The 22,931-nt window shown below is 38.8% G+C and overlaps 1 long non-coding RNA gene across 1 annotated transcript; it reads left to right on the top strand.

Moving 5' to 3' along the window:
• Positions 1–20,418: 20,418 nt before the first annotated feature.
• On the top strand, positions 20,419–22,412 carry LOC113091895 (uncharacterized). Its single transcript, XR_003287470.1, has 4 exons — positions 20,419–20,730; positions 20,854–20,940; positions 21,418–21,620; positions 21,971–22,412. It is a non-coding gene; the product is annotated as an uncharacterized LOC113091895 (long non-coding RNA).
• Positions 22,413–22,931: the final 519 nt, after the last annotated feature.

Raw genomic sequence — 22,931 nt, 5'->3', positions numbered from 1 at the left:
TGGCTTTAGTCTGTGCAAGCACGGAAAGTGCTGGAAGCGGATCTCTCGCGCGTGTACGTCTCTCATTGTTTACACAAAACAGAGATTATAGGTGAAACAGCTAATAGAAATGGTACTAATTTGCGCTTATCCTGGATGTTTAAACCGACGTAAAAGAAAACAATTACGTATGCTTGCGCAAACTCATCCGGGAGTGGTGAGTTTTCACAAATTCCCAATTTATGAGCGTGCTCTCTTGGAGTTATGGTTGATTGCTCTTCGGCTGGATATCAACACACCCATAAACGTACTAAAGTTGTGGAGGGTCTGCAGCGATAATTTTTCCCCTGATGATTTTACAAAGCAAGGAGTGGATCGCATAGTACTGACATCATCAGCCTCGCCTATGGTGTTTTCGCGTCCAACGGAGGTATGTGAACAACGTCTTTGTATGTGTTATTTATATTTGTAAAGCTGGCATAACATGAATGAGCAATAAAATGTAGTTTTGATGTAAGTTAGTAAAACCATTTTTCGGGGGGCGTTACTTGCATTTCTATAACTACTACTTTTTTATATGGTCACCATATATTTGGTAAGAATGGTTTTACATGAGAGAGATATCTAGTCAAACCAATGTGAAACTATGTGTACTACTCATAAGGGTGCAGTCAATGATACTACTACTACTACTACTAATAATAATAATAATAATACACAGTGTGTATTCATGTTCGTGTAGCTCTACTTAGTGTTGACTTTGTAATGACAAACAATATTTTTTTAAGGAAAGCGTACAGGAACCATGCCAGCCAACAGAACAAGAGTCAGATGAAGGTCAAGAAACAGAGTGCCTTGGTGCATACATCGGACTAAAAGATGTTCCACAATCAACACCTCAGAAGGCAATAAAAAGAGGTGCTGAAACATGCACTGGGCAAGAAGATAAAGCACACAAACATTTGCTGTTACTACTAACAAGTCCACAGTCATCTGAAAAAAATACACATCCCTCCACATCTGGGACATATTATGCTATTCCAGCTGTAAGGAGCCAGCTTGTAAGTTTGTGACTGGTTCTTAATTTTACATTTCAGAATAAAAATGGTTCCATATCCTGGTAACAATAATACAGTTGATGTAATGTTACATTTTATGAATTGTTTTTAAACGTATCTACACAAACTGTAAAAAATAATTCCTTTTGTCTTGTAGGATGAACCAGCTGCTGTTGATAGTGAGCCTGATGACCTAAATATCAGCATGCTTTCATTAGATCCACCAACTGAAAAGAAGGATGTTAGTTCTGTTCCACACAGTTCCACATCTGCCTCCAGTACCACCACTATGACAAATGAAGAGGAGGAACAGACATGGCAAGAACGGAAATGGATTGTTAAAGGGGGGGTGAAATGCTCGTTTTCACTCAAAATCCTGTTAATCTTGAGTACCTATAGAGTAGGCAGTGTTGTAGTCGAGTCACCAACTGTCGAGTCCAAGTCGAGTCTCGAGTCTCAGTGTTCGAGTCCGAGTCCAAGTCCGAGTCACCAAAGAAGAGTCCGAGTCGAGTCCAAGTCGAGTCACCATTACCAGAGTTCGAGTCCGAGTCGAGTCTCGAGTCCCTTATTGGATTTTTTTTTTTTTTTTTTAGTTTGTTGAGAAAACAATAGCAACCAACTGAGTTGGTAGGCATTGAAGTCCATTATATGAAGAAAACATCATTAAATGTTTTCCTTAAAAAACTTAATTTAAGAAAAAACGCCATAGATATACTGGATGGCATTGGGAGGAGTAAATGATTAGGAAATTTTCATTTTTTGTGTGAACTAATCCTTTAACACTGTATTACAGAAATACACTCGGCGAAAAAAAGAAACGTGCATATTACAATGATTGTGTTTGTGTGTGTGTGTGTGTGTGTGTGTGTGTGAGAGAGAGAGAGAGAGAGAGAGAGAAAGAGAGAGCGCGTTTGTGTGTGACAAACGCTCTCTCGTGCTCATCGATGAGTGATTTAGCGTGAGTGCGTTTGTATGTGTTCAAGTGAATGTGTGTGTGTGTGTGTAACGGTCATGTTCGTTATTTCCAATGTAGGCGCGCGGTATGCACGCTCGCTCATAATGGAAGCGTATGCGCGCTCATAATGGAAGCATCCATGCGCGTCCGCAACGCGCAACGAGTTAAAAATATCTCAACTTTTCAGAATGGCACAAGCGCACCGCGGGTCATGTGACAAGAACTAACCAATCAGCTTCATCCTTTCCCGCAAGTGCCCGAGCGCTTTAGAAAAAAAGTAAAGTGAGTGACGTCAGTGAGTGTGTTGTCAAGCAAAGAGAGCGAGCGGTAGCAGTGTCTGATCCCGGCCGGTCTTGGGCACGAAACATTTTTTATAATATTTTTTGTCAAAAACAACGTGATGAATGCTCAAATCCGAGTCCGAGTCCAAGTACGAGTCATCAGTCCACGAGTCCAAGTCGAGTCACGAGTCCAGAGAATGGAGTCTCGAGTCGGACTCGAGGCCAAAGAATAGTGACTCGAGTCGGACTCGAGTCCGAGTCCAGGACTCGAGTACTCCATCACTGAGAGTAGGTATATATCATAACTCCAAAAAAGTCTTTAGTTTTATTATATTCATAAGAGAAAGATAGTCTGTACCGATTTTTCCCGGAAAAACACGAAAGGCTTGAGGCGTGACGTGTGGGCGGAGCTAAAGAATCACGAGCGTGAGTAGGCTTTTGCGTTGAGAGCGTCTGGAAGCTGTGACACAGATCCAGAGGCTGAAATTTAACAAGAGCAGCATCAGCAAACGACGTCTCTATGTGGTATGTACTAAAACTGTATATATTTGCTTAGCGGTTTTGGAAAATGACTTAGTTCCACTTTATGTCGTCTTTTTTTTTTTTTAAAGGGGGGGGTGAAATGCTATTTCATGCATACTGAGTTTTTTACACTGTTAAAGAGTTGGATTCCCATGCTAAATATGGACAAAGTTTAAAAAATTAAGTTGTACGTTTGAAGGAGTATTTCTGTTCCAAAAATACTCCTTCCGGTTTGTCACAAGTTTCGGAAAGTTTTTTTCAAGTATGGCTCTGTGTGACGTTAGATGGAGCGGAATTTCCTTATATGGATCCTGAGGGCGCGTCTGCCGGAAGAGCGTGCGCTCCCGTATACCAGGGCACTCAGAGCACAACAGGCATTCGCTGATCAGAGCGAGAGCGTCGCGAAAAGTCACAAAAGGAGTGTATTTTTGGTTGCCAGGGCAAGACAACCCTGCACAGATTACCAAAAAAAAAAAACAGCATTAAGGGACCAGTGGATGGAGTTTATTTTTACAGAGCATCAACGGAGTTGTGCAAGTGTTTGTGTTTGTTCCCTGCATTTCGAAGATGCTTGTTTTACAAACAATGCCCAGTTTGACGACGGATTTGCGTATCGTTTATTTCTTAAGGATGATGCAATCCCAACGAAAAAGGGTTACGACCGTGTGTTGGAACCACAGGCGGTGAGTAAAACTGCTTCAAATATCTCTGCCTTCTTGTTAGTGTGTCCGCCTCCAATCGGAGACCCGGGTTCGAGCCCCGCTCGGAGCGAGTCGTTGCTGCTGCTGCTCTCGTTCAGTTTCAGCCTTGGGATCTGATTCTGGATCATTAATATACGCTGAATCTGACTATTAGCCATGGTTTGTTTTGGATGATGGTTTTTTCCTCAAGGTAATGTCACAGCTTCCACATGCTTTCAAGCCTACTGGCGCTCGTGATTCTTTAGCTCCGCCCACAAGTCACGCCTCCAGCGGCTCGTGTTTTTCCGGGATAAATCGGTAGTGACTATCTTTCTCTTATGAATATAATAAAACTAAAGACTTTTTGGAGTTATGAAGGATGCAGTACTACTCTATAGGTACTCAAGATTAACAGGAAATTGAGTGAAAACGAGCATTTCACCCCCCCTTTAAGCTGTACATGTGGAAAGTGCAGTTTGATGACAACATCGCATGTCGTTTACCTGATGTGCTTACGCGCCGATAGCTAAGTTAACAACACAGAGATATTTGAAGCAGTTTTAAACACACGGTTCCAACACGTGATCGTGACCCTTTTTCGTTGGGACTGCATTATCCTTAAGAAATAAACGATGTGCAAACCCGGCGTCAAACTGGGCCTTGTTTCTAAAACAAGCATCTTCGAAATGCAGGGAACAAACAAAAACACTTGCACAACTCCGTTGATGCTCTGTAAAAATAAACTCCATCCACTGGTCCCTTAATGCTGTTTCTCTTTTGGTAATCTGTGCAGGGTTGTCTTGCCCTGGCAACCAAAAACACACTTCTGTGACATTTCGCGACGCTCTCGCTCTGATCAGTGAGTCTGTGCTCAGCCTCTCAGTGCGCTGCTATACGGGAGTGCGCGCTCTTCCGGCAGAAGTGTCCTTAGGACCCATATAAGGAAATTCCGCTCCATCTAACGTCACACAGAGCCATACTCGAAAAAACCTTTCCGAAACTTGTGACAAACCGGAAGGAGTATTTTTGTTCCAAAAATACTCCTTCAAACGTACAAATTAATTTTTGAAACTTTGTCCATGTTTAGCATGGGAATCCAACTCTTTAAAATAACTCAGTATGCATGAAATAGCATTTCACCCCCCCTTTAATGAATCAGCTTTGATGCAACAATTTAGAAGATGTCAAGACTGTGGTGCACTGATCTCTGGGAAAATATCACATCTGTAGGGAGCCTAATCAGCGTTATTTGGCAATGTGAACAAGGACATAAGGGACACTGGAAATCTTGTTTTGATGTGCGTGGAATGCCATCAAACAACCTTCTAGTTGCAGCAAGTACTGTGTTTACGGGGTCCACATATGCAGACATCTCTGAATGGGCTGCTGTGCTTAACCTTCAGGTACCACAAAAAACTACTTTTAATGCAATACAGTCTTCATACCTCATACCTGCAATTGATGAGGTATTCAAAGAACAACAGAGTGACATACTGGATACTTTGAAAGTGGTAAGCACAGAAAGAAATGAGATTCATTTATTTGGAGATGGAAGATCAGACAGGTACTTTTAAATGTTAGTGATCATTTTTGTTATGTGATGTTATGCAGTCTTTTAGTTACAATTAACTTAAAAAGTTTATTTTTGTTATATATCTCAATACACCACATACAGCTTGATGGATGACATCACAGACAAAGTGGTACACTTTGAACTGGTGCAAGTATGTGTCCATGACAATAGTGAAATATGTTTTGGTTATTTTATAATTACTTGTCAAGTATACACAGAGATGTATAAAGTACTAGAGACCCATACTTGAGTAAAAGTACAAGTGCTCTATCAAAAAGTGACTTGAGTAGAAGTTGAAGTGCTCTTTAAGCACCACACTTAAGTAGAAGTACTAAAGTATTCAACATTTTTTGTACTTAAGTATTGCAAGTAGTCTATTTTAAAATTTACTACTCAAGTAAAAGTACAAGTATTGTGTTATGTAGCTATTAAAGAAAGTAGTCAAAAGTTTGAACATATTGTTTTTACTATTTCAAATGATTAACCTAAAGGACAATCACAATTCCTTTGACTGTAACTTCTTGTAAACAAAAAACGGTTACTAGGGTCAGTTAGCCCAATTTGCAAAATTATGTCATTAATAACTTACCCTCATGTTGTTTCAAACCCGTAAGACATCAGAGGGTCATTTAGAATTTTTTGAAGCATCGAAAATACATTTTGGTCCAAAAATAGCGAAAACTACGACTTTATTCAGCATTGTCTTCTCTTCCGTGTCTGTTGTAAGACACTTAAAAACAAAGCAGTTTGTGATATCCGGTTCGCGAACGAATCATTCGATGTAAGCAGATCTTTTTGAAACAGTTCACCAAATCGAACTGAATCGTTTTAAACGGTTCGCGTCTCCAATACACATTAATCCACAGATGAATTAAATCAAATATACCGGGGTAATTCATTGACTCAAACAGTGCACTGACTGAACTGCTGTGAAGAGAGAACTGAAGATGAACACCGAGCCGAGCCAGATAATGACTCGTTCACGAGTCAAGAACCGTTTCTGTCAGACGCGTCCGATTCGTGAACCGAGGAGCTGATGATACTGCGCATGTGTGATTTAGCGTGAAGCAAACGACACACAGAGCGTCAACGGTGCAGTCAACGCCAATGACGCCATTGCGTCGAGCGCAGAAGAATCGGTGAACTGTTTTCTTCAACTGGTTTATTGAATCGAACTGTCAGAAAGAACTAACGTTACTGGTCATTCGAGAAACGATGCAACCGGTTCTTGACTCGTGAACGAGTCATTATCTGGCTCGGCTCGGTGTTCATTTCTCTCTTCACAGCAGTTCAGTCAGCACAGTCTTCTTAATCGCTTGATTAGCTCAATGATTTGCCAGCTTCATCAAACCTGCCATGCCATCTACAGTTCTGGCAGTGGTTTGTAATGGAATGATTCGTAACATTTTTATAATTGTAACGAGTAACGATGCAGCACATAAAAAAAATATCGGAGTAAAAGTATTAAACTCAGCGAAAATATGTACTGAAGTAAAAGTGGAAGTAGGAGAAAAAAATAATACTCTAGTAAACTACAGATACCGCATTTTAGTACTTAAGTACAGTAGTGAAGTAGTTCTACTTCGTTACTATACATCTCTGGCTACAATAATATGCTTAATGCTATTAAAAGATTCCAGTTTGCAAGAAGTCTGAGTGTCTGACTCTACACTAGAGGAACTCTTTTCTGAAGAAGATCAGGTGCTGAGAAGGAGCCTTGTTCTACAGCAAAACACTGCATCAAGCCTCCTGTCCTTCCCTCAGAAGAGCCTGTCTTCTGCTGCTGGGGTAAGAAACACACTCTTCCTCTTCTCTATCAGCTGTCCAGCACCTAACTCTGCCTCCTCAGCACTGTCTGAAAGAGTCTTCTCCACAGTCAGTAATCAGAGATCACAGATTCTTCTGAGAAAGTCGATATGCTCATTTTCTTAAAAAACTTAGTTTTTTCGGGTGGGACAAATAATACAGGAGAGATGCTAGAAATCTCTATATTGTTCATTTTTCATATCTTTACGCTTTATGAATGTTTTTCTTCTGAGAAGCTCAAAAATTATGGTTCTTTGGTAATTGCTATATTGTTTAGGTTTATCCTCTGATAGTGAGCACAGAGCCCTGATCATGACATGCAAGAAAAAGAAAGAAATCATGTCCATGATTTACTAATTTGTTCCCTCGATGTACTAAAACGTGCACGATTACTTTTACATTTCATTGATTTGCTAAATCGTATGCACAATTTACTAATTCGTTCTCTTGATGTATAAATAGTGTACATGTTTTAGCAAATCGAGGGAATGGAATAGAAAATCGTGCGCATGAATTAGCCAAATTTTTTTCCTGCATGTCGTGTAATTAAAGCACATCACCACCAGACATTTATACCAGGAGCCTCATATACGACGCTCACCATGGCCGCGGGAAGTGGGGGTGCTGGGGGTGCTGCAGCACCCCCTAGTGACGAGAGGGAGATTAAAAAAAATGTAGGCCTATTAAAATATTTTGCACAATTTATAAATTCCTTATGAATATTGAAGAAAATTATTTTGACACACGTAGGCTATTACGTATATTTTGGATTTTAATTTCATATTTTGAGGCCTAATCAACACAGGTTCGGAAGTTACGTTGTCAACGTCAGGCAGGCAGGTTTGGTCGCCGAGTAACGAGGTTTCCCGCTCGTTCCAGGCAGAATACATCCATCTTTGGCAGCAGCTGACTAGTAAATTTACATAGTTTTCGCTGATGCATACCAACACAGACATTCTGACCTCCCTGGACATTCGTCCCCTCATGAGAGACTTTATGTCCACGACCCCAGAGCGCACCTCGACATTTGGACACCTGTAACCAGGGCACCCCGCCTGCATGTAGCTCAGGTAAGAGTATGGTGCTGCCGCGCTTGTAACATTTATTTTTTTGGCAACAAGTGTGGGATCAGCTTTGACTAGCCAAGCAATTGTAAGTAGTACACTATAGTATTTTTGTAAGGTGGTGGGGATGGAGATGGAGAGTATTATCTCGTTCGTGTGTTCTTTGCGTAATGGTTGTGGAGAACTGTTAAATAAAGTTTAAATAGTCGGAGATTATTTCCTTGTGGTTTGTGTAAAAAGGTTGGAGATGGAGACAGAAAGCTTTATACTGTGCGTGTGTTCTTTGCGTAATGGATGTGGTGAACTGTTCAATAAACAAATTACTTAAATATTCAAGGATTATTTCCTTGTGGTGTGCGTAAAAAGATTTTGGAGTTAATAGAGTTGCGTGTGACATAAACGTGCAGTGACTCAAGCCAGCTGACCAAATCGATTGCATTGTTTTAGCGTTATTGTGAAGTTTGATTAATATTATATTTTGTTGTAATATTATTTGTTGTATCTAAATGAGTTGCATGTATGTATAGGCTATCTGAAATTGTAATGAAAGTAATTATTTCGTTTTCTTTCGATTATTAAACTATTATTTCTGCTTCTGCTTCAGATTAATAGCGCATTGCGCATATCTGAGAACTGATGTCTGTGTGTTTCAGACCCTGGCTGGCTGTGCACTGAAGTGTATATGACAATGAAGTAGTAAATATCAATGTATTTATTTTTAAAATTTATTTTAAATAGGCCTTTAGGCTCATAGGTTTTTTGTCAAAAAAAAAAAAAAAAAAAAATTCACAGCACCCCCTGTTCAAAATTACTTCCCGCGGCCCTGACGCTCACAGTTTTACTTTGTGCAGTATCTCTGTGCAGTATCTGCTGAATTGTTTCATATCTATTTATCATGTATTTTTTGTTGCACTAAATTATGTTGTATCAATAAGTTTACTGATAATTATTTATAATTTTCACTGATAACATGATTAACCATCTCCCCATCCTTAAGACAAACATTTTCTGTTGTTCATATTGTGTAATCTATGAATTGATGTGTTTAGTTTTCTGTGCTCATAACTTAGTAACATTTTGCATGGTTAAAGAACAGGTGCAATGTTCAAAATGTTTTGGCTTCGTATTTTTAGAAAGTAGTGCTGAATAAATATTGATTTGTGAATGAATGCAGTGTGTTTTTGTATTTGTTTGCATTGCATGTATGTAATTAATGTATTAACTATGAATCCCCTATAATTAGATTACAATTAGATTTCATAAGGTTTATATTAATAATAATAAACTCAATCCCCAGAGATGGATTGAGTTTATTAGTTCTTTATGTATTTCAAAGTAATGGTGAGGTGAAAATATGAATTACCAATATGATCCTGTAATGTCACGTCCTCATAACGTGCCAGTTTGGTCGTCAGGACATACTCATCACGTTCCAGCAACGTTCCACTATAATGTTGCCACGACGGATATGGGAATCACAAAGTTACGTCACTGGAACATTATGTGGTATGTCGCTGAGACCAATATGGTATTTTATAGGAACGTCCTCATAACGTGACAGTTTGGTCGCTGGGACGTACTCATCACATTCCAGCGACGTTCCACTATAACGTCGCCACGACGGATATGTGAATCACAAAGTTACGTCACTGGAACGTTATATGGTACGTCGCTGCGACTAATATGGTACTTTATAGTAACGTTCTCATAATGTGCCAGTTTAGTCGCTGGGACGTACTCAATACGTTCCAGCGACGTTCCACTATAACGTCGCCACGAGTGAGTGAGAGAGATGTTTAACCTGACGAAACGAACATCCGCCAAAAATCAACCTGCAGCAATGCTCGTTCATCGACTCGCCAAGCTTTACTTTTGTAGGTCGCATGGCAGTAAATAATTCGATAACATGACCATGCAGTCAATACAGATATTTAATAAAAACAATAATAAATAAAAAACGCATGCCAGGTCTACACCGGTCTGGAGTGGAACGATCAAACAAAATACAACAGAACACAGTGATGGATACACTGGACACGATCCCCTTTAGTGAACTGATGCTCATTCTGTTTATGATGAAATGTTCTGACAGTGCGTTCAGATGATTTGACACTATAGTGTGATGTCATCAATTTTAGACACACTTTTCGCTGTGGGACACAGATGACAACTCTGGCATCCGGTGTAGACACAGACAGTGACTGCTCTATTTACAAATAAGTTCTATAAAAAAAAAAAAAAAAAAAAATCTAAACCAGCGGTATAACGAGATGGAATTATAAACTAGAAAAAATACTAACAGGTCCTCCATCCATGACACTGACTCACTGCTGAGCTTCCAGTTTTAATCTGAACAGCTCTTAAAGCTGAGTGGATGGTTAAATGCATGATGGGCTAGTATTAAATTAATCATCTTGTTGCAGTTATAAATTTGACTGCTAAATGAATGATAAAGAACTATATTAAAACTTGTTTTGTAAAATTTCTTCGTCATTTGAATATTGATTTAAAAATCGGTTTAAATCATAAATCATATTTTTTTTCTAAAAAAAAACAAAAAAAAAACTGGGATTTTTTTTTTAGGCCATGTGATATTACCCTACTTTAAAGGCAAGTAAAGAAGGTTCCCTTTAAAATTACTTTAGTTATCAATTACTAAAGCTTTTTTTTTACATCGTGTGAATGTTGTTGATTATAATGAGAGAACTTGCGTTTAATTGTGAGGACGTTTTATTAATTCTTTAGAGTTTCAAAGATTTAATTGTGCCGGTTTAATTTTATTCATTTCTTGTTTTAGGCAAATTAGGCCTAAATAATGGGAACGAAATTATACACTGCTTCACATTTAAACATGCAAAATTTCTTAATCAGTTTACAGACAAATGTCTTTTTCCCAATAGGTTATGTCAAAATAAAGGGCAGGTAACGAATAACAAAAATGCTTGTTGTTTTATTAAAGGAAAAAATATATTTAGATTTAAAATATAAATTAAAATATAGGCATAATATATTAAAATATTGGCATTTTGCATATTAATCCATGTAGCCTACCCCCCTAAAATAGGCTACCACTTTTAATGCTCGGATGCAAAGTAAACCACAATTTATTTTGAATAATATAACGCATAATTAATATAATATAAATAATACTGCACACCTTTTAAATGTGTCCAATCTAAAATATGGTTTAATACCATGTAGCTTAGAAAATATAAGCACAGACTCTTTCTCTTTTTCGTTTTAAGAAATGCATATAACTTCATAAATACCAAACTTTCTTCTGTGAGTATTAAATATTAAATATATTAAATATTTAAACTATAGTGTTTTTCCATGTTTTTCAGTCAAATGTAACACATCAGCGAGGCAAAACTGACGTCTATTTGCGAAAATGTGCTTTGATGCGCTTGTTTGATAACTTGTGGTTAAAGCGCCACTCAGCGGTCAAAGGCTGCAAATGCACTTTACACCGCCGCCGCGACGGTAGGTGTGGCGGTAAAAGTGGCGTTTTGGATGTCTAGTTAGTGTACTTTAAAATCTAAAGCATGTACTTTTCAGCATATTGTTGCAAAGGTTACATGGTTGCCACTCATCCAGACAGACATTTCTTTGGGAGCCCTGCTGAGGTATGGGGTTTGCAGGGCACACAGACTGATACTGCTGCAGCATTTCTCCCTGTGGAAGGTATTGCAGGCCAGGGCCGTGCAGAGACCTTTGGAGGGGCAGGTGCTCAAAGTATAAAAGGGGCACATGGAACAAGGCTTTAAAAAGCGAGGTTCAAAATATCAATACAGCAATATATTGTGATGCATTCCTTGCCAATTTGCGTACTGATATGGATGATTATGTATTGATACGGCAGCCAATGCTGTGATGCAGTTTTGAAAAAAGAAAAAGATTAGAAGAGACAATTTTAAGTTTAAAAGTAAAAAAGTCTACATTTGCCTCTTTTTCTTCCTCTATCTCCATCTCCTCATCTGATCTATTACTTTCCAGTCTCTGTCCATCTAGGAACAAGGCACAATCTACTATTTCATTATCAATCTATTATTTTAACCATCACTACTACTCTTGCACCTAATCAATAAGTCCATCTTAAATATTGATACAAAACAATAAACAACTGAGTCATGCTATGAAAGCACTGTATAACTTATATAGGCTTATGTTTTATTTATTTTTCCTTTTTATTCAAAAGAATTCCAAACATGCTTAATATATCAGGAAATATCTCGATTCTCAAACGTGTAAGTAAATGTGTTTTTCACCTTTATAGATTGTTCTTTGATCAATAAATGGAAAGGTAGTGTAATCTATTAACTACACATGAAACCCCGACTTTTTACTTAAGTGCCATATCATGCCATAAAATATTTTAAATACGACTGAATTTGCATTTAATGTACATTTTAATAACAATATTGTAAGTTACTTATTTTAACTTTCATTTTGCAGAGAGTAAAGAACATTTACATTATCAAATAACATTTACATTCAGTCTAGCCAGAGTTTAGGCACTCTCAAAAACTCCCATTAAAATCACTGAAGCACTTTATATTACATTATGCACATCAGGATTGTTTTTAGTTTTTACTCTCTCTCTCTCTCTGAAGAAAGAATTCGCTAAATAATTCAGTCAGCAAGCAAGTGAACAAAAACACCGCGTTTCATGTTTGACTCTTCTGCACGTATCCGATTGGCCATTGCATTCGCGCAACAGAACCGTTGATTGGTTATCATGAAGCGTTGTATGAACGTCTCTGGCTCAGCGCCATCCAGCGAACACAGATTTGAATTTAGCAGCTGATGCTGTGCACTGAACGATCTAATCACAACAGTGTGATTATATAAAATATATAAAAAATATTATTCTGCTGTTTTTTTTTTTTTTTTTTTGTCGTTTGGAAGCTGCATTTAAAATCAACTTGGCTCAGAAATCTTTGAATGGGCATGACGCCTCTGCCCCTCGATGCCTGTGAAACGTTTCTCCCTCAAACAGCACGCTAACGTTACTCTACACTACAGGCTACACACCGCAATATAAACAACATATCTGCATGTTCTCACATCACGTCGTTCTTGTAAAATAATAATAAGTAAATACATATCAAAATCACTTCGCTGAGAATGAAACACCACTTACCAGCTTCCGCGGTAATGAAAACATCCTCTGCCAATTAAAAAATGCGCGTGCGGCGTGACGAATCATCCCAGTCGGATGAGGAGGTCGTCATCGTCAGGTCAAAGGTCATCATGTTGGTCATCTTATTGACGGCTAAATTATTATTCAAAATTGTACTAATATTTAGATTGGGCATGAACAGACATTCACAAAAGGAAACGTTATGACAAAAAAATAAAAATAAAAATAAAAGGAAATTTTGCTTTGACAAAATGGCACTTTGGGCACCAAAGGGCAAAGGGGCAGGTGCTCAAGCATAGAAAAATGTGTTACATGATGTTTTTGAAACAAAATGTCTCATTTGAACTGCTTCTTTTATACAATGAATGCAGCCTTAGGAGATATGTGCAACAACGTACTGACATAGGGCAGTTGGAGACATGTTTTCAAAGTGTTGTAAATATATATTCTGAAATAACATTTGTTGCATTCCTCTAGACTACATTAAACATAAAAAGTCAGAGACATAATTTTCACATATTAAAATGGTTATTGTGTCCATTGAATTTCAGTTAATTTGAATGATGCTAAGTTTCTTAAATAGACTAATTAAATTATATTAATAATAAACGTATTTAACAAACACAGTTTTTATGTTCCACAATACTGTATGTGCTGTCTTTACGAGACATTGTTATCCCCCCCCCCCCCCCAGCTCTGAAAACAGAGAAGACACCTCTACCTGGGGGTCATTAACATATAAAAAGCCCTTCACACCTCACACCCACCCCCCCTCAAAACCAGCTGTAAGGATTCCTGGAAACTTCCACCAGTTCCTATATACATCCACATACGTAAGGTTTCTGGATGTTTCACGAGTTTACTTCTGTGTACTACCTTTCCAAGCACTCTGCCTCATTTATCTGGCAAACCTACAGTTTAGCAGAGATTTCCCATCCCGTATTTGTCCGTATACAGCTCTTTTCATGCAGTGCCTCCGCCCTTCTTGGCTCTAATTTCTTTTCAGGTGGTCTTCAAGAGACCACCTGAAAAGAATCTTGTCTTATCTTGTCAGTTTTGGCTTTCTCTAGTAGCTGTTCTGCAGACTGGAGATGTTTTCTCAGGTCCTTCTGGGAAGCCTTTAGTTCTTGTCAGTCACATTCAGCAAGTTCAAGGGCTTATTGGAGCTGTTCTTTTTCGTTTGTTTCCTGCTTCACTCCATCTGGTACCTTGAGTTTATCCTGGGTTTTCACTTTTAGCTTGTCTGTGCAGTGTTAGATGAGCAATAGCTCTCTCAGGTACTCAGTGGTCCGATGCTTGAAATCATACTGGTTTTTCACAGCCAGCTTGTCTATGTGGCTTTGGGCATGTGTCAGCTCCTTCTGAAGCTGGGTTCGGTGCTTGTCGCTTAGTGTCAGCTTGACTGTGAAGGCGTAGCTAAGGAAACTAGTGACCTTGGTTAGCTCCTTGTGGTTGTGATTCTGGCTTGAGTTGTGTGTCAGGAGTCTCTTCAGAATTATTACTATTACTCAGAATAATAACAGTTCAGTGGTCTTGTGGGTGAGGCTATCTGTAATGACTTTTTGATAGGTGTTTACATTTCTTCCCAGGGCTGTGGGGTTTGCAATCTGTGACATGCAGACAGACAGAAAGTGAGGACTTACACAGATCTGTATGGTTTTATAAGCCCATATGTGGTGGAACAGCTAAGTGTTATTTTAGTGATTGCAAATCAAAAGTGAAGTGTGTTGTAGTGGTGTTTTGTGGTTTGGGTTTACTGTTTGGACTTGAAAGCAACCTGGCATGCTCTGACATATTCCACCATGTCTTGCTGTATGCCAGCCCAGTGTGCACTTGTTTTAGTATCTAATAATTGTCTCTAGTATGCTGTATGTCCAGCACATGATGTGTTGTGGGCATATATTACTCTGACCCCCCTTTGTCATTGTTGCACTTTAGCCTGGATCTGGACACAGGTGTAAGATAGGTGGAGAGGGAAAAACACTGAAAGCCAATGCAACTTTGTATAGATTTAGTGAGCTAAAATGTTTGGGCCATGTGTTGCGCTGTTAACTGGTGTGATCAGGTAGTGACGCACAATAAATGCTTAGACATCGTGGCTGATAAGGCGGGAGTGGATAATTGGTGTGAGTGAGCACCTGAAAATTATTAGTAAGCCTGGGCAATTAGTTATTAGTTCATGGGTGATAACCTAGGGGGTCATTTAATGATTTAGACTATTCGGTTTATCAACATTATTACCAAGTATTCTCTGATGGTTCAGACAGGTTCACCCACTAGGCAGGTATCAACTAAACAAACTGAAATAAAATCAGGAAGAGACAGAGGGAGAATGAAGGGCTTTCCTTAGTTTAGGAGATATTATTAAGCAGTTATCACTTGTTAAAGCAATGCAGTATGGTCATAAAACCTAGGGAGACTGTTAGCTGTGCTAGCAGGGACACATCAAACTACCTCAAGGTAACAAAAAGAAACAATAAGAAGTGTTTCTAGTCTGCTCAGGGGCCTAGTGTAAGGAAGCTAATAGAAGAAACAGGAATTATGCTACTAAAACTGTACCACTCATTAACCTATAACAAGAGGGAAGATGGTGATGGTCAAATAACTAAAATAAGGTAAAGGTACAATGAAAATATCCTAATAGCTTTAGCAGTCTAAAAGAAATAACAAAAATAAACAAATTTATTTAACCCTTTAGCCGCCATGGTTTTTTTGGGGGGGGAAATGCTGAATTTTGAAATCAAGATTACAAGCTTGTGACTTAAAAGGGCTTAAGGATAGCGACCTACTGAGAATTAGAAAAGAATTGTGCATGACCGAAAGTTTATGTGGGGTGTAAATATACTCCTCTAATTTGCATATTAGGACATCATTGAGGCTGCTATCTCAAATGTAATAATATTCAGGAAATGGTAGATATTGTATTGATGTTTGAACTTATTTGTATATTTTTGTATTTGTGTGTGTGTGTGTGTGTGTGAGTGTCTTTATCCTGATTCCAAATGATCAGAAAAGAGGAGGCCAACAATAAAACAGGAGAAAATACTAAATTATTACTATATTACTTCACTAGCCTAGTTTTCATTATTCAGTAATAGTCAGGAAATAATAGATATTGAATGGAACTTTAGACTTATTTGCAAGGTTTGTTTTTGTTCATTTTTTTTTTTTGTCTTTTTATTCTCATTCTAAATGATCAGAAAAAAAGGAAAACTGTCAGGGACCAGTCAAGCCCGGTCCCATCCACCACACAATGATCACTCTCCCCAGAGTACTAATCACCCGCACCTGGTCACCATTAGCAACCTCATCACAGCGCACCATAAAACACTCACCACAGACTCAGTTCACTGTCAAACCTCCAACAGGAATAGACCATATTCCGTTGTTTCCTGTCCATCTGATGCACCGAAGACTCCAAGAATTAACGTATACTCACCTTTGAAACACTAACCTCTGTGTCATTGTCCTACTGCCTCCAGGACTCCTGTTTCGATTCCCTGTTACCTGCAATCCGCTGCTCTCCTGAGCTTCCAGTGTTTCCTCCGAGCTTGCTTGATAGTGTCCGAATCTAAAAGAGAAAAAGACAAGTATTAACGAACTGTGACTGCTTGGCATTGACATATCTTCAGTGGACGTTCTCACCTGCATTCAGCCCCGCACTGGGTGATCAGCACCGAACGCACATCAGAAGTCACTGAAGAGATTGCACTCGAGATTCTGAAATGAAATACTGTGTTTAGATTCACTTACCTCTGCCTCGTCTATATCCTGACAGAAGGTTTGACCACACCCATATAAATCCAACACAGCCTGAAGACTTCCACAGACACCGTTCCCATGCTAGTGTACATCGCCAACCCTGCCTCCCGACCAGCACGCTGTGGTTTCAAGAGACTGGGGTCACCTCTTCATTACAGAGTTTCATTAGCCATTTCAAAGAAGTGTTTGGGCGTCCAGTAGGCGATTCATCTGTCAGCGACCAACTATTACAGTTACGTCAAGGTAAAAGATCCGTTTCTGAGTACTCTCTGGAATTCCGAACTCTAGCTACTGCAAGCGGGTGGAATGAAAAGGCCCTCCTTGCTGTTTACTGAAGAGGATTAAACCATAGCCTTCGCCTCCAGCTCGCAATTTATGATGAAACTTTGGGGCTATAAAAATTCATGCAACATGCTCTCCGAGTTCATCTAAGATCAATTCAATTCAATTAAATTCAAGTTTATTTGTGTAGAGCTTTTTATGATTCAAATCAGAAAATTATGTTTCTACAATATTTAGTAGTAGCTTATAAGTGGTGACTGTCAGTTTGTGTGCATATGACAGGAGTTTTCAGAAAATTACGTAGTCAGCCAGACAATGAACATTATTAACAGCAATTATTATATGATGCAATCACACTTGTAGCAATATTTATTAGTTATGTTTGTTGATTCAGGGTTAGCATCATCTGGGGTCCTCTGAGGGGTCAGCATCATCTCTTCTCAGGTGTTCTGGATCCAAACTGGAGCTTGTGTATATGCTAGTTACGTAATGTAAATTATGTAAATCCCGTGACAAAACAACAAATAGAGACGTCATTAGCATAGCTGCTGTTCCAAAAAATTAAAATTAATGAGTTTAACCCAAGCTAAAGAATAAGAATGCACATTATAAGAGTGCGCATTAACCGAAGAATCACACCCATAGAATCATGGTTAAATTGAGCTATCCACTCCCTCTAGTTCCATCCTCCCTCGAACAACTCTGAGAAGAGTTTTATGGAAGAGGTCCTCTGAGAATTCCTGAACCGCTCCTGGGTTACCACCTCAGTGAGAGAGGAGTTGAGATTGATGACCGTAAGACCCAAGCCATCCCCTCCTGGCCCACTGCTAAGTCAATCAAGGAATTAAAGAGGTTCCTGGGTTTTGTAGACTTTTACCGCTGATTTATAGATCTTTACAGCATGTAAACATCTCCACTAATGTCTCTCATTCGTCTGTTGAAACAGGTCACCCCGGCATCAGTAAAACATACTCTACCCTCCAGCGGAAATACTGGTGGCCAATACCGGTTTATCCAGGGATGCACGCTCTAGGCCATTACCAAGGTCCCATGCCAGTTGGTACCATATTGGAGTCAACTTTATCACCGATCTCCCAGTCTCCAACGGTAAAACATGCATTCTTGTGGCCATTGATCGATTCTCTAAGGAGTGCAAGCTGATCCCTCTGAAAGCCCTGCCTACAGCCTTTTGACACTGCAGAGTTAATGTTTGAACATGTGTTTTGCAATTTCTGCATTTCTGAAGATATCGTGTCGGACAGAGGGCCCCAGTTCATCTCCAGAGTGTGGCAGTCATTCTTCGCCCTCCTCAATGTTACAGTGAGCTTAACTTCCGGTTACCACCTGTAGACAAATGGCCAAACCAAACGAAAAATACAGGATGTCAGTGCTTCCTTAAGACATTCTGCCACTCCAACCAAAACCGTTGGAGCCACTATTTAATCTGGACAGAGTATGCCCAAAGCTCCCTCTGACAGACATCCACAAACCTGACCTCGTTCCAGTGTGTCCTGGACCATGCAACCATGTCCCAAGTTAAGCCCAAAATACATTGGTCCATTCCCTGTGGAGAGACAAGTCAACCCGGTCACTTGCCTACTTCAACTACCTGCTCAGTATTTGATACACCACACCTTTCATGTCTCCCTTCTAAAACCCCATCACTTACCTGTCTCTGTTCCCTCTGCAGACCATAAAACATAGGACACCATAATACACTCACCACAGCCTCAGTCAAACCTCCAACAGGAACAGACCATATTCCGTTGTTTCCTGAGCATCTGATGCACCGAAGATTCCATGAAGTAACGTATACTCAACCTTTGAAACAATAACCTCTGTGTGGTTGTCCTACTGCCTCCAGGACTCCTGTTTGATTCCCTGTTACCTGTGATCTGTTATTGGCACCGAACCGGCACCATCAAGAACAGGGTGCATAAGATTCTAAAAGTAAAACCTAGACTTATATAAAAAAAAGGTGTTTTAGGAACTTTAATATTCAAGGTTTTTTGCGTGATTTTTTTTGCATGTGAATGCGATAAACTTGTTTTAATACCTGATGTGAAATCTGCATGGCAGTATTTCAAGGTCATAAATAAGCTTGCACCTATAAAGAAATTTAGAGTGAAGAATCCTTGGTTCACTGAGGAACTGTCTGAGCTTTTTCATGAAAGGAATTCAGCTTCGGCCAGAGCTAGAAAAACTGGCCAACAAACTGGCCAACAAAAGGACTGGGTGGCATTTAGAGCCCTGAGAAATAGATAAACCGCACTGTTTCTGCGGTTGAGTTTTATCTTAATGAAACAACAAGAAATCTAAATAGTCCAACTTTGTTTTGGAAAACCATCAAGTCGTTGTCCCCCACTCAATCATCTAATGGTTTCCCGGACCAATTAACAATAAATGAAAAGCAAATTCGTAATAAACAAATTTGGATATTTGTAAATCTGCAGGGCCTGATTACATTGCACCCATATTTAAAAAAAATTGCAACAGAAGTCATTGCTGAGCCATTGACTTGTATCTTAAATTTATCACTGGAACAGAATATAGTTCCTGAAGATTGGAAATCTGCCCTGGTTCTACCAATGCTGAAAGGTGATGACCCATCTAATTTGGACAATTATCGTTCAATATCTAAATTATCAGTGATAGCTAAGATTTTGGAATCTATCCTCAGTGAACAATTAAAACAATTCCTGGTTAGTAATAGTATTCTATCTGTTTTTCAGTCTGGCTTTTGAAAAAATAATAGTACTACCAATGCTACTATGAAAGTAATTAATGACATAATCACTGCTTTAGATGATTATAAATCATGTGCTGCATTGTTTATTGATTCAACAAAAGCCTTTGATACAGTCAATCATGCTATCTTATTATCACGATTGGCATGCATTGGCCTATCTGATGCTGGTTTTGGTTGGGTCAGTAGCTACTTAAATAACATATGTCAACATGTACTTTTAAATGACTGTATGTCTGAGAAACTTACTGTTAACTCCGGAGTACCACAGGGATCTATTTTGGGGCCTTTGCTGTTTACAGTATATACTAATTACCTTAGTGAAAATGTGATTAATGCAAATATGCATCTGTACGCTGATGATGATACCGTTATTTAGATTTCTGCAAAGTCACCTGCTGAGACAATTTTAAGGCTACAAAAAGCTTTTGAAAATATCCAGCTCAATCGAGACAGGGGTAGCTGCAGCCTGGAGCAATTGGCGCACCAAAAGGTAGGGGCGTGCCAAAAGGCAGGGGCGTGGCTAAAGGTTTCTCATTGGTGAAAGGAGTTTTACTGTGCTGGCCAATCAGCAGTACATATACATTTACGTAATTTCTTTAGACAAGCTGGCGGTGATAAGACGTGAGGTAATTATTCATCGTTTATACGTTTATCTATACTTTATATACCACAAATATGTATATTAAGATAAGTTTGTTACAATACGATCATATTTTTTCCTTTGCGTTATATCTTGCAGCTTTAGTAATTAGTTTATTTTTGCTGACAGACATATGTACGGTGAGACAAAACGATGAGCGCATCGACGTCGAATTCTTCAGAGATGATTGTTTATATCTGTGTCCTTTTTGTACAATAGAGTACAGAATACATCCTGTAAGTATAATAATTATTACCACCTCTGCTATTACAACTGTACTATGATAAATTCACAATCTGAAGACGATTAGACAAAATAAAAAAACTCTAATTTAGAGTTTGTTTCTACCTTTCTGCCAGGTGTCGAAATAATGCAAAATACATTCAAGCTGCGAACACACTGATGTGAAGAACCCTTTCCAGAGAAATATAGAAAGAAATGACTGTGTAAGTTAAATTGTTTTTAAACCATTGATTTATCTCTATCAACATAATCACACACAATATTGTAGTAACAAGATGCTGTAATCTTTATTTGCTGGAAAATGACTATCAGTCAAGTTTGTGTTTTAAGCACATCTGACACATCCCTAAACCTGAAATGTAAAGCAGAACGTGCTCCACTTGCAGGTTATTGTAGAATATGTAAGCACACTGCCATATGCATTTATTTTTGCACTGTTAATCATTTTTACATTTTCACTTAGTGCAGGTTAATGTAAGGAAACATACTGTACTACAGATATTTAAATCATTTTTGTATTTACTCCACTTTTTCACTGCCTGACCATCATCTTAATTTTTATGCAGTTCAATGTTTTTATTATTTTTTTTATATCTAAAGCACCTTGTTCAGTAAGTATTTAGATGTTTTTCATATCTGTCACGGTCTAAGCATGATCTGTTTCTGTTGTTCTGATGAAGGAAGCTTGTGTTGGGGAGGATTCAGTGTCTGTTGTGGCCCATGTGAATGTGTTAAAAAGTGAGTATCAGAAACGCATCCAGACACATGGACGGTCAAAGACCACATGGCAGGAACATTCTCCTGGAGATGCTGAGAAAGCACAGAAGGAATGTCTGAGGAGGATGTACTCAAAAAATACACATACTTAAGGACACCTGCTGGAGTGAGTACTGTATATATAAAAGTGAAAAAACTCAACAACTGTATAATATCTTGATTCAAATCTTTTCAGGTAATATTTTATTCTTCTGTACCTTTTTAGCCCATCTGTTAAAAATTTAAAGCAATAGTTTTAGAAAACAATGTAAGATTTATCAGTGTATACAAGAACATGAAATGCACCGTATATTGTGAACCTAGCTTCTGATTGCTTCTGCAGTGTATATAGCTACACTGTCTGAGCCAAAGAGGATGAAACAGAATCTGATGAATCTCAAAAGTTTTTTCTTTTTTTCTCTTTATTTTTGTTATTATTATTGTTGTTTTTTATTCTTTTTATTTATTTAATGAAAGGGGGACCCGGCTACACCTTTCCTACCATACAGCTGATGGATACTGACTGTAAAATGTCAATCATAGTTCGAGGGCTCCGTGTGATGACAGAAGATGGAACAGATGTGTGTAAGTGCACCAGCATTGATGAAGCCTTCATAACAGCCTTCTGGATGTATTCTGTTTTCAACATTGCATATCCACCACACCTGAGAAAGACACTGACTTTCCTTCAGAGGCACATTGTCAACATTAGAAGATGGAGTTAAACACTGTCAGTAACTTTACTCTGAATGATCAGCCTCTTGTATTAGATCCTCATGTCTTGACTGTACCATTGCCCAAAGTGCACTCGAAGGACATTCACTCTTTTGAAGTTAACCCAACATGTTGGAGTGGTACATGAACATTAACCAAATAGCTTGCTCTATTCTTTTTCTATTCTATCTGTTTTCTTTTTATTTATTATATTCTTTAAAAGCCCTTGCTACGTGTACTGGGTTAAGCTAACTGAGACTTGTTATAGCTCTTATATGTCATTGCTCTTTTTGTTGTTTTTGATTGCTTCAACTCTGTCTTCATTTGTAAGTCGATTTGAATAAAAGCGTCTGCTAAATGAATAAATGTAAATATTAGTATAACCTGTGATATAGATGAGTGCCAGTCAACTTTTTTCTGATTCCATTCTTTTAGAATGGAGCTTTCAGAGTGGAGCTGGAGCTCAGCAGATGTGTGATGGCTGTAGAAACTGTGGTCTTGGAAAGAAGGGCATCTTCACAGCTTTCTATTCAGACAAAGAGTTTGCTGGATTCTGTTCTATGGACTGATACCATACGTGCCAACCCTCCCGATTTTTCCGGGAGACTCACGAATTTCAAAGCCCCTCCCGAAAATCTCCCGGGCCGACCTTTCTCCCGAATTTCTCCCGATTTCCACCCAGACAACAAAATTGCTACACCATCCATCACCGAGCGCCGTTTCA

Source organism: Carassius auratus, unplaced genomic scaffold (assembly GCF_003368295.1).
Source record: "Carassius auratus strain Wakin unplaced genomic scaffold, ASM336829v1 scaf_tig00214346, whole genome shotgun sequence".
Taxonomy (NCBI): domain Eukaryota; kingdom Metazoa; phylum Chordata; class Actinopteri; order Cypriniformes; family Cyprinidae; genus Carassius; species Carassius auratus.
This window is presented reverse-complemented; position numbering and strand designations above follow the sequence as displayed.